The sequence below is a fragment of the Mus musculus genome, chromosome 11 (assembly GCF_000001635.26).
Source record: "Mus musculus strain C57BL/6J chromosome 11, GRCm38.p6 C57BL/6J".
Lineage (NCBI taxonomy): Eukaryota > Metazoa > Chordata > Mammalia > Rodentia > Muridae > Mus > Mus musculus.
In genome coordinates this window covers 74,947,167-74,959,244 of record NC_000077.6, presented here as the reverse complement: position 1 = coordinate 74,959,244, position 12,078 = coordinate 74,947,167, and the positions used below count along the sequence as shown (strand labels likewise).

Here is a 12,078-nt window from a genome sequence, read left to right as displayed (position 1 = left end):
ATATGACCAGGCTTCAAACCTAAGGCTCTGACCTATAGTTGTCCTGGGTGGCTGGGAGGGGGAGGGCAATGCCTGTGTGCCACCCACACAGCAGCTTTCTTTAACATTATGGCAGTGGCAGCAGCGGCAGCAGCAGTTTAGCACACAACTGTACAAGGGACACTGAAAAGTGAGAGAAATGATGGGTCTGAAGAAAAAATGTCATCTGTATAATTTTTTAAAAATTTAAAAACAAGAAAATTCAGCCAGGCATGGTGGCCCACACCTTTAATCCCAGCATTTGGGAGGCAGAGGATTTCTGAGTTCGAGGCCAGCCTGGTCTACAGAGTGAGTTCCAGGACGGCCAGGGCTACACAGAGAAACCCTGTCTCAAAAAACAAAAAAGAGAAAGAAAGAAAGAAAGAAAGAAAGAAAGAAAGAAAGAAAGAAAGAAAGAAAGAAAGAGAGAAAGAGAGAAAGAAAGAAAGAAAATAAATTCAGAACTCTGTACTATGGCTGGTTCTTTAAAAAGCACAAAACATCCAAGCCAGATCCGCAAATTTTCAAGCAAAAACTATTACTTTCAAACCTTGGGAAGTGACATTATCATTACTGCCATGTTTCAGATGAGGAGGCTGAAGTTCAGCCAGTTATGGACTGGGCCTCAGACCTCAGAGATAACAGCTAATAAAATTAGGACTTAAAATCAGAGATTTTCAAAGCCCAGACTCTTAAATAACCTCTATATTACCTGACTTTGACATGTAAGATACTAAAGAAAATTAATCAAAGTTACTAAAAAACCAGGCTCTTGAGAGATACACTTGATTTGAAAGAAATTATTCACAGAAAGCTCTCCCAAGTTTAGTGATAACAAGAGGAGGAGAAAGGAAGGTGACTAAAAATTGTATATGTATATATAATATATTACCTACTTACTTATTTTAATAAATATGGAACTGTGGCTACTGGGAGAGTTCTTTGGGACTGTGGCTGGTGGTCTATTCACCAATAGATAGCTCACAGCTATGCACCTATGGGTAGTACTAATTAGACTCAATAAAATTAAAAAAAGAAGACATGAAATTGGGGGGAGATATAAAGGGAGAACCCTGGGAGGAACCCTGGGACTTGGAGAAAGAGAATAGAGGGAGAATATAGTCAAAATATGTTGCACACATGAATGAAATTCTGAAAGACTTAAAAGCCACAATATTAAAATTATATTATGAAATTCATGAAATTGGTATATTTGCACAGGCATCATGCTAATCTCAGCATCACTCCAATTTTAGTCTATGTACTACAGAAGCCATACATTTTGATTAAGATATTTTAAGAGATTAAGGCAGCTGGGTCAGCTCAGCAATAAAGCACATGGTTAGGAGACAAGGCCTCTGACTCGCAACTGGTTTGGACTAAGCATCAAAAGCAAACAAATGGAGGTCAGAACTCTGTAGGAGTCTAAAGAGGTCTCCTCTCCACTTAGAACCCAGCTTCCAAACCAAAGCCAGAGTCATGCAGAACAGGCCTCAAATTAATCCATGTCATACTAATTATAATACTATGTTAGTTCAAGATGCTTCCTCATGAGATAGGCAAATAAAACTCAACTGTTTTCTATCAATATGCAAGGCAAGCATTTTAATTTTACGTTGAGTGAGATTTTACGCTATGTACATACTCCAGCTTACCTCACACTAAGAAGAATCCTCCTAAACAGTTGGATTACAGCTATGAATCACAGTACATAACCTTCTATGACAACTGACCTCTTATATGGCTGACCTTGCCTGGACTTATGCTTTCCTATTGTGTGGCTGGAGAAGTTTCTCTTCCATGACAGGAAGGATGCTCTTCCCCCGGAACATTAACTGTGGCACTTTATACTTCTGCTTGATAAAGCTGGAAAAAAGTGATAACTGGGCCAATCTAAGGAAATGGGAATACCAGTTTCCCAATCAGACTGTTAACATTTAGGCATGGGGGACTGGAGATTTGGTTCAAAGTTAAAAGAGCTTGCTTGATCTACCAGAGGACATGGGTTCAATTACTAGTACCCATGTTAGGCAGCTCACAACTTCCTGTAACTCCAGCTCCAGGGGATCCAACATCCTCTTTTGGCCTAGACAGGCACCTATATTCATGTACACATAGGAACAACAGAGACAGATACATAACTTAAAATAACTTTTAAAAATAATGGTTCTCTCCCAGCAATGGTAGCTTTTAATCCCAGCAATTAGAAGGCAGGGGCAGACAGATCTTTATGAGTTTCAAGGCCAGTCTAGTCTATAGGATGAGTTCCAGGACCGCTGGGGATCCAAAGAGAAACCCTGTCTCCAAAAACAAAACAAACAAATAAGCAAGTAAACAAATAAATAAAAATAATGGTTCCCTCTGGGTGGTTAAAATTTATGATCCACGCTGGGCAGGGCAGTGGTGGTGCACACCTTTAATCCCAGCACTCAGGAGGCAGAGGTAGGCCGATTTCTGAGTTCGAGGCCAGCCTGGTCTACAAAGTAAGTTCCAGGACAGCCAACAGGGCTACACAGAGAAACCCTGTCTCGGAAAAAAAAAAAAAATTATCATCCACAACATTCATTTACTGACTTGGTTTGGGAGTTTGGGGGGGGGGGGTTGTTTTGTGAAAGAGGCATCACACTGTAACCAGGCTGACCTCAACACTGCAGTGACCTTACTGTTGCCTGAGCCTCCTGAGTTTACAAGGATTAGAGATGGGAGCCACCAGGCCTGGCTCATAACCTTAAAAAAATTTAAAACAACAACAAAAATCTTAATGAGGGGGAAAAAAGCTTTGTCCTAATAATTCCAAGCTATTGGCAACTTTCTTGAACAATTGGCAGAAAAAGATACAAGTTATGTTTAAATTCAGAAAACTTTTGTCAGGCTAGCTGTGGTGTGCTCTCCTTTAATCCCAACTTTGTGGAAGAGCAGAACACACTATGTGTGTTCAGCCTGGTTTACATAGGATGTTGTTCTAAGCCTGTCAGAGCAATAGAGACCCTGTCTCAAACCAAACCAAACCAGACCAGACCAGATCAGACCAGACCTGTCCAGACCAGAAAACTTTGTGTAAGAGTGGCCCTTATGGGCTGGAGAGATGGTTCAGTGGTTAAGAGCACTGACTGCTCTTCCAGAGGACCTGGGTTCAATTCCCAGCAACTACACAGTGGCTCACAACTATATGTAATGGGATCTGATACCCTCTTCTGATGTGTCTGAAGACAGCAACAGTGGGAAAAAAAAAAGAAAAAAAGAATGGCCCTTCACTGTCATCAACCATTAAACTGCGATAAAGAAGACTCTAGCCGGGCGTGGTGGTGCACGCCTTTAATCCCAGCCCTTGGGAGGCAGAGGCAGGCGGATTTCTGAGTTCGAGGCCAGCCTGGTCTACAGAGTGAGTTCCAGGACAGCCAGGGCTACACAGAGAAACCCTGTCTCGAAAAACCAAAAAAAAAAAAAAAAAAAAAAAAAAGACTCAGACTGCATCCAACCCATGAAATTTAATGAATGACATGCAAATTTCATGGGATCAACAATGCGGACATGACAAGTAAACAACAAACTTGAGAAACATTTCCAGAATCCAGAAATATTAGGGGAGACCAGCTATGATGGTTGGTCCTGTCACTTGATCCTGTAGATCACTAATGTACATTTCTGGGTGGCACATGGGCACACAGAGGATTAGCTAAGGAGGAGAAATTGCCCTGAGAGTAGACAGCACTGTTAGACAGATAAATGAGAGAGGAAGAGGAAGCCAGCTAACACAGGCATCTTTCCCTCTAAACCCTGGCCACCCACAGTGAGGTGAGGGCAGATCTGCTTTGTGCTCTGGCCATGATACTCTACCTGGTCTCACTCGGCCCAAAGCAATGATTCCAGCCAACTAACTAGAAGCTGAAACCTCAAAAACCATGACCAAAAAATCTTCCCTCCCTTTAGTTCTCTCAGGTTCAGGTATTTTTCACAGTGACAAAAGTGACACCTCAGCCCATTGACTTCCTCCCACAATACCACAGCACCAACTGAGAACAGGGCTGTAGGAGAAGGCTCAGCCTCAGCCCCACCATTCCCACATTTCACACTGCCCTCAACTGAGCAGAGGCAAGTAAACCTGCAGGCCCTGCTGTGCCACACCTGCTGTGGTTTCTGTCCCTGCTGTGCCACACCTTCTGTGGTTTCTGTTCCTGGAATATCCTTTTTGAGTCTGCCTGGTTAAGTTCTTCCAGAAGCCTTTGGATTCCACTTCCCTTTGTACACCCAAACCATGTCTGCCAGGTCTAGACCAAAGGTCACCTCTCTCTACTGCCAGCAGGACTTGAGGTGGTTTTGTAGTCATCCGAGACATGTATAAAACAGAGCAAATGTGATTAACTCCATATATGTTCTCAGCTAGGACTAAGGAGGCAATTCTTTGACCTCAGGTTTCAGAATTTAATTTAAATATGTGCCCTTTGTTTCTAACTAGCACCTTAGCTTCCACATATTTTTTTTTCAAGACAGGGTTTTTCTGTATAGCCCTGGCTGTCCTGGAACTCACTTTGTATACTTGTATACCAGGCTGGTCTCGAACTCAGAAATCCACCTGCCTCTGCCTTAGCTTCCACATTTTTGTTGTTGTTGTTTTGGTTATTTGTTTTTTTGGTTTTGTTTGTTTTGTTTTGTTTGCTTTCTGTTAGTTATTTTCCTGTTTAAAATGACCATAGGCATAACGGTATCTAGTGTTCCTAAGTGCAAGACAGCTGTGATTCATCTATAGACCATATTTATCCAAATAACAAGAATCACCTACAAGCCAGGAATGGTGGCACACATCTTTTAATCTCAGGACTCAGTAGGTGGAAACAGGCAAATTAGGAGATCTACAAGGCAAGTTTGAAGCCAGTCCACATGGCATTCTACTGTCTCAAAAACAAAACATCTATCTACACACTGAAACCTGGATGCTGGTCCATCAGAGGAGAAGATGCCAAACTAGGCCTAAAGTCAAATCAACCTAGCCCATCATCACCTGTCTTAGCCAATAAAGTTTTACTGCACCACAACCATGTTCATATAACACCACAAAGGCATAGTAACAAGAGACGAGAGCTACAAAGCCTACAACATTTATGTAGCCTTCCATGGGCAAAGTTTACTGATTCACACAACTAGATACAAACCAGTCTGAAAAATAACAGCACCGAACTTGGCTTAAGAGCACAGAACTTTGATTCTAACAATTGGGAGGTAGGGGCAAGAGGATCTCCCAAGAGTTCCAAGTCAGCCTGGTCTATATAGTGAGACACTGTCTCAAAACAAACAATAACAAAAACATAACAGAACAAAACACCAAAACTGGGGCTGACCAGATGTCTCAGCCAGTAAGGACAACCCTGGGATCCACAGAGAGGTGGAAGAACAGAACAAACTCCACCAAGCTATCCTCTGACCTCCACACTCGTGTATGGGGAAAAAACTGGGAACAGTAGACAGGGTAGATGGTTGTGGAGCACAGGCTACTAAAATTTCAGGGACAAACTGTATCAGCACTTCTTCCTCCCATACACATAACAGGTACTATGGTCTATACAGGATGCTAAACTCAGAGGAACCAGATGATTCAAAAAATGGGGCTGGAGGGAAGGGGGAGATAGGGTGGGAGGTTTGTGGAGGTGGGAGACTGGGAAGGGAACAACATTTGAAATGTAAATAAATAAAATAGCCAATAAAAAACATAGTATCACACAACCTAATAAAAAGAAAAGGGTGGGGGTGGTGCTGGAGAATCAGTTCAGTGGTTAAAAGCACTTGTTGCTCTTATAGAGGATCTGGGTTCAATTCCCAGCATCCACAAGGTGAGTCACACCTCTCTGTAATTCCAGTCCCAGATGATCTGACATCCTCTTCTGACTTCCTCAGACACCAGGAATGCATGAGGTATACACATATATGCAGGCAAAACATTCATACACATACAAAAAAAAAATCTTAAAAAGTAAATAAATCTGAAAAAGGTTGTTTTTGTTTTATATCTTAACAGTTGCATCACAGACCTTTGCCTTTAAGTATGAAAATTATTTCTGGTGCTGTAATTTAATGTCCTTGATTAATTCACTGATAGCAACAATCCACTGTTCAGATAGTAAGTACTCTATAGCCTGAGACAGCACAGGAAGAGCGGCCACAAATGCCCAGAGCTCTCTTAACACCGACTCAACAGTTTACTTGGCAGAGGGGTTTTTAATAGGATTTTAAATGGGACTCTTAACAGGACACCACTTGTATTGGCCGTCCTGCCAAGCTGAATGTTCAACCCACACCATGTCTCAAGACTTAAAAACAACAACCCACAACCTAACCCTCCCTCAACCATTCAGAGAGGAGAAAATCAAAGCCCACACCTGGCAGACTCAGAACAAACTGGTTGGGACATCATTATCATTACTAATAACCACAGTAAGTCAAACTTTGTGGAGAGCCGTGCCGCTAGCAATCGCCATTATAAGATGGCGCTGGCCTCTGCTGTGCCTAACTAGTAAACAAGCCTTGTACGCAGGTGCAAGAGTGAACTCACGCCTAGTCACTGCCCATCTCAGGGCATAGTAATGGGGTGATGGGCAAGCAACGAATCAGGAGCTGACACGCCACATCAGGTGCTGAAACGCCATGGCTGAGGGCTATATAAGCAACGCCATTTTCCGGGGTGGGGTCTTCCTGAGAAGTAAGCAATAAAAGCTTTGCCGTAGAAGGATCCGGTTGACCAAGTGAATTCTTGCCGGCGAGATACTAGCTCGGGCGACAAAACTTCCTGTTTATTCATGAATTTCTAATCATTTATGCTGGAAATTCTAGAAATGATCAAAGGAGACTATCCTATTAGGGCTTCTAATATTCAAAACTGAACAGCTAATATGAACGACCAATGCACAGAAAAAAATTGACATGATATAAGTTAAATATATGACATATGGCAGGGCACAGTGAGGCAAGCATTTAATCCCAACACTGGGGAGGCAGGGAAGGCAGATAGATCTGAGTTCAGGTCAGCTTGGTGCAAAGCAAGTTCCAGGGCAGCCCAGGGTTACATTTTGTCTCAAAAAACAAACAAAATACAAAAATTTGTAATAAAATATATACCCAAATTAAGAACATATGGTAGGGGGCTCAGTGGTTAAGAGCACAGACTGTTCTTTCAAAAGTCCTGAGTTCAAATTCCAGCAACCACATGGTGGCTCACAACCATCTGCAATGGGATCCAACATCCTCTTTTGGTGTGTCTGAAGACAGCTACAGTGTACTCGTGTAAATAGAATAAATAAATCTTAAAAAAATAATTTCCATGGGTATTTTGTTCCCCATTCTAAGAAAGAACGAAGTATCCACACTTTGATCTTCCTTCTTCTTGAGTTTCATATGTTTTACAAATTGTATCTTAAGTAGTCTAAGTTTCTGGGTTAATATCCACTTATCAGTGAGTGCATATAATTTCTGTTCTTTTGTAATTGGGTTACCTCACTCAGGATGATATCCTAAAGTTCGGAGCTGAGATGGAAGGAAGGACCATCCAGAGACTGCCCCACCCGGGGAGCCATCCCATAAACAACCACCAAACCCAGACACTATTGCATATGCCAGCAAGATTTTGCTGACAGGACCCTGATATAGCTATCTCTTGTGAGGCTATGTCAGTGCCTGGCAAATACAGAAGTGGATGCTCACAATGATCTATAAGATGGAACACAGGGCCCTAAAGAGGGAGCTAGAGAAAATACCCAAGGAGCTAAAGGGGTCAGCAACCCTATAGAAGGAACAACAATATGAACTAAACAGCACCCCCACAGAACTGTGTCTCTAGCTGCATATGTAGCAGAGGATGGCCTAGTCAACCATCAAAGGGAGGAGAGGCCCTTGATCTTGGGAAGATCATATGCCCCAGGACAGGAGAATGCCAGGAAGCAGGAATGGGTGGGTTGGGGAACAGGGTAGGGGAGGTTATAGGGGACTTTCAGGATAGGATTTGAAATGTAAATGAAGAAAATATCTAATAAAAAAAATTTTTTAAAAAATAGTAATAGCCGGGCGATGGTGGCGCACACCTTTAATCCCAGCACTTGGGAGGCAGAGGCAGGAGGATTTCTGAGTTTGAGGCCAGCCTGGTCTACAGAGTGAGTTCCAGGACAGCCAGGGCTATGCAGAGAAACCCTGTCTCGAAAAACAAAACAAAACAAAAAAACAAAAATAATAATAATTTTAAAAATTGTTTACTGAGGATAACATATAGGCTAAAACCAGAAAAATAGCTACACAACTGTCACATTTTATTCTATGTATTCCTGCAATTATTTGAATTTTTTACTTTGGAATATACTCATGTATTGGAATAATTAAAAGAATTGGGCCTTGGGATGTAGCTCAGTAGTAAAATATTTGTCTAGCATGCTCAAGGACCTGGGTTCAATCCTAGAAACACCCATATACACACCCACCCTATTAATATAACTAACAGCTGGATGTGGTAGTTATGACTATAATGCCAGCAACTCAAGATGTATAGGAGTTGAATATCATGCTTATCTACATAAGGAGTTTGAGGTCAGTCTAAGCTATGATACTCTATAAAAACAAAAGGCTAGGAGCATAGCTTTGTGGGCAGAATGCTTGCCTATAATGTACAATGCTCCAAGTATGATCCCAAGCACTATTTAAACACTGGAAGTGGTGGCCCACATCTGTTGCCTATACTTGAGATGCAAAGACAGGAGGATCAAAAGTTCAAGGCTGACAAGATGGTTCAGAGGGTAAAACGGCTTGCTGCCAAGTCTGACAACAAGAATTAAATTCCTGCCGGGCGGTGGTGGTGCATTCCTTTAATCCCAGCACTTGGGAGGCAGAGGCAGAAGGATTTCTGAGTTTGAGGCCAGCCTGGTCTACAGAGTAAGTTCCAGGACAGCTAGGGCTATACAGAGAAACCTTATCTCAAAAAACCAAAGGGAAAAAAAAAAGATTTAAATTCCTGTATCCTAAATAAATAGTTGAAGAAGAGAACTAACTCACGCAGGTTGTTCTCTGATCTGATACATATAATTTATTATACAAATTTAAAAATTTAAAATATTTAAGCCTATGTGGTGGTACACATCTGCAGTCCTAGCACTAATATTATGACATAGGATACAAAGGCAGAAGAAATGTCTGGAAGCTTGAAAAAGTTAGCCTGGAGTATACTATGCCTTGGCAGAAAAGAGTGACAGGGACGGGGGCTAGAGAGATGGCTCAGCGGTTAAGAGTACCGACTGCTCTTCCAGGGGTCCCGAGTTCAATTCCCAGCAACCACATGGTTCTCACAACCATCTGTAATGGGATCTGATGCCCTCTTCTGATGTGTGTGAAGACAGCTACAGTGTACTCATATAAATAAAATAAATAAATCTTAAAAAAAAAAGTGACAGAGACTGCCTCAACAAAGCAGAAGTTGAGGGCCAACTCTTAGAAGTTGACCTATGACCTCCACAAGCTAACCACGGCATGAGTACACACACATGAAAACTAAGTAAAATTAGGGCAAATGAGATGGTTCACTGGGTAAATATGCTTGCCATCAAGCCTGACAACCCAAATTCAGTCCCAGGCACCACATGGTGAAAAGAACTGACTCCCAGAGTTTCTCTTCTGACCACACATGCACCATGCATATGCACACTCTAAATGGACAGGAAAGAGGGCTCTGTGGCTACAGACACTGCTGTGCAGCATGCATGCATGTAAAGGTCAGGTGTGACCCCACACGTGCCCACAGCCCTGGCACTGAGAGAAGCAGAGACAGGAGGCTCACTGGAGTTGACTGCCCATCAGCTTTGATGAATAATATGAGCTCCAGGTTCAGCAAGAAACCCTGCCTCAATGGAACAAGGCAAAGCATGCTAGAAAGACACCTTCTCAGGGTACACTCAAGCACACAGACTCAGACACAGACACGTACAGACACCTTGCATAAATATACACACATAAAGACTAATAAAGCAATAGAATCCGTGACAGCTTACTTGCTGAAGATTTATTCACTGAGACGTACATTATAAAACCAGAGTTGCATAACTACTACTCCTCATTTTCAGTGGCAGAACTGAGTTTCAAGTAAGTGACTATGTATGTAGGTAAGTGTTCTACCAAACAAAAGACATTTCTACAAAAGATTAGTTATATCTGTATAAGATATGTCCCCCAATTATGAGGCCAAAAATCAAAGAAAGCCACAAAATCTTTTTTCAAACTGTCTTTTGCTTTCATTTTAAAAATACTTGAGAGCTGGTGGGATGGCTCAGTGAGTAAAGGGCCTTGCTGTGCAAGCTGGTTTTAATTCCTGGAACCCACCTAAGGGTGGGTGGGAAGAGAGAACTGAGTCCACAATTTGCCCTGACTGCCATTTGAAGGCCATGGTATGTGGGCCCACAGATATCTTGTATGGATACATATAGACACAATAATAAATAAAGTGAAAAAAATTAAACAATATAGTCCTACCCAGAAAGACAACATGTTTGTTAGTTAAACAGGCTTTCAGTTTAGACTGTAATATCCAAAGCAGCCAAAGCAACAGTGAGGGATACTAACTGCAGGAATCAAAACAAATTGCTAGAACACACATTAACACACGGGGCCCCCATGTACACTAAGGCACACACCAGAAGTGGGAGGTTTCATTATCAATTATTACTTCCCAAGTCATCCACAAAGACAGTTACAGAATAGGAAGGAAATAGGAAGACAAATGGAAATTTTAAATTAAACCCAAAAGAATTAGACATAATAACTCATACCTGTAATTTGGTACCCAGAAGTCAGAGGCAGAAGGGTTGTCATGAATTAAAGGCCAGGGGGCTACAGTATGAGATGCTGTCTCAAAAACAATAAAAAAAAGAAAATGAATGAATGAATGTACACCATGATACATGTGTGGACGTCTGAAGACAACTAATGAGGGTCAGTTCTCTCCTTCCACTATGTGGGTCCCAGGAATCAAACTCAAATTACAAGATTGGGCTCTAGGCACCTTTACCCACTGAGCCATCATGCCAACTATCTGTTCTTAACTTGGAAGAAATGATTCAACTCTCATGGTATCATTATTATCTAGCAAGATGCTTTCAAAATTAGTCCCTTTCAGGACTAGGAATGCAGTTTAATAATAGATAGTATTTGCCTACCAAGCACATACCCTTGGATTCCATCTCCAGCCCCCAAACAAGAAATATTCCTTGATCCAAACCACTCTCCTCAATTTCAGTCACCTGTTATCATCTGAGTATCATTACTTCAATGTCCTACACAATGACAAATGCAACAGCTCTAAAATTAAACTCATTATCATTGCCCTAAAACTTGGTCTACCATTATAGTCCACCTTATGAAACTGACCACTAACTACTTGGTTTTGTTTTGCTTAGGGGAACAGTCCTGTAGGGTTTTGTTGTTAATGTTGTTTGAGAGGATCTCATACAATAGCTCATAATAGCCTAGAACTTACTAGGTAACAGTATAGCCTTATATTTGTGCTTAATCCCCCTGCACAGCTGCCCAAGGACAAGGCTTACAGGTATGGTCACTTGGCAATACCCCTTCAATTTCTTTCTTTCTTTCTTTTTTTTTTTTTTTTTAAGATTTATTTATTATATGTAAGTACACTCTAGCTGTCTTCAGATGCACCAGAAGAGGGAGTCAGATCTCATTATGGATGGTTGTGAGCCACCATGTGGTTACTGGGATTTGAACTAAGGACCTTCAGAAGAGCAGTCAGTGCCCTTAACCTCTGAGTCATCTCTCTAGCGCCACCCCTTCAATTTCTAAACCAGAAACCTAGGTGCTACTCTTGACTCTCTTCTCTCTGAGCTCCCCCCATCTAACCAAGCTCTTTGGACACATATCTTTCCATCTCTGAAACCACTTATTGATTCAAATCCTTCTATAACTAATTTGAATTCCTGTCACTGAACCTTTTTTCCCATGTTCTTTCTCCCTAAGCTCCGGAATCTGAGATGGCTAGTCCATTCTACTTCCTTCCTCTCTAGCTAAACTTCCATTCATTCTTCACAC

General features: G+C 41.7%; 1 protein-coding gene across 3 annotated transcripts in view; it reads right to left on the bottom strand.

The window, feature by feature from the left end:
- Smg6 (Smg-6 homolog, nonsense mediated mRNA decay factor (C. elegans)) overlaps window positions 1–12,078 on the bottom strand; it is a 238,595-nt gene that overhangs the window by 205,204 nt on the left and 21,313 nt on the right. The window lies entirely within an intron of this gene.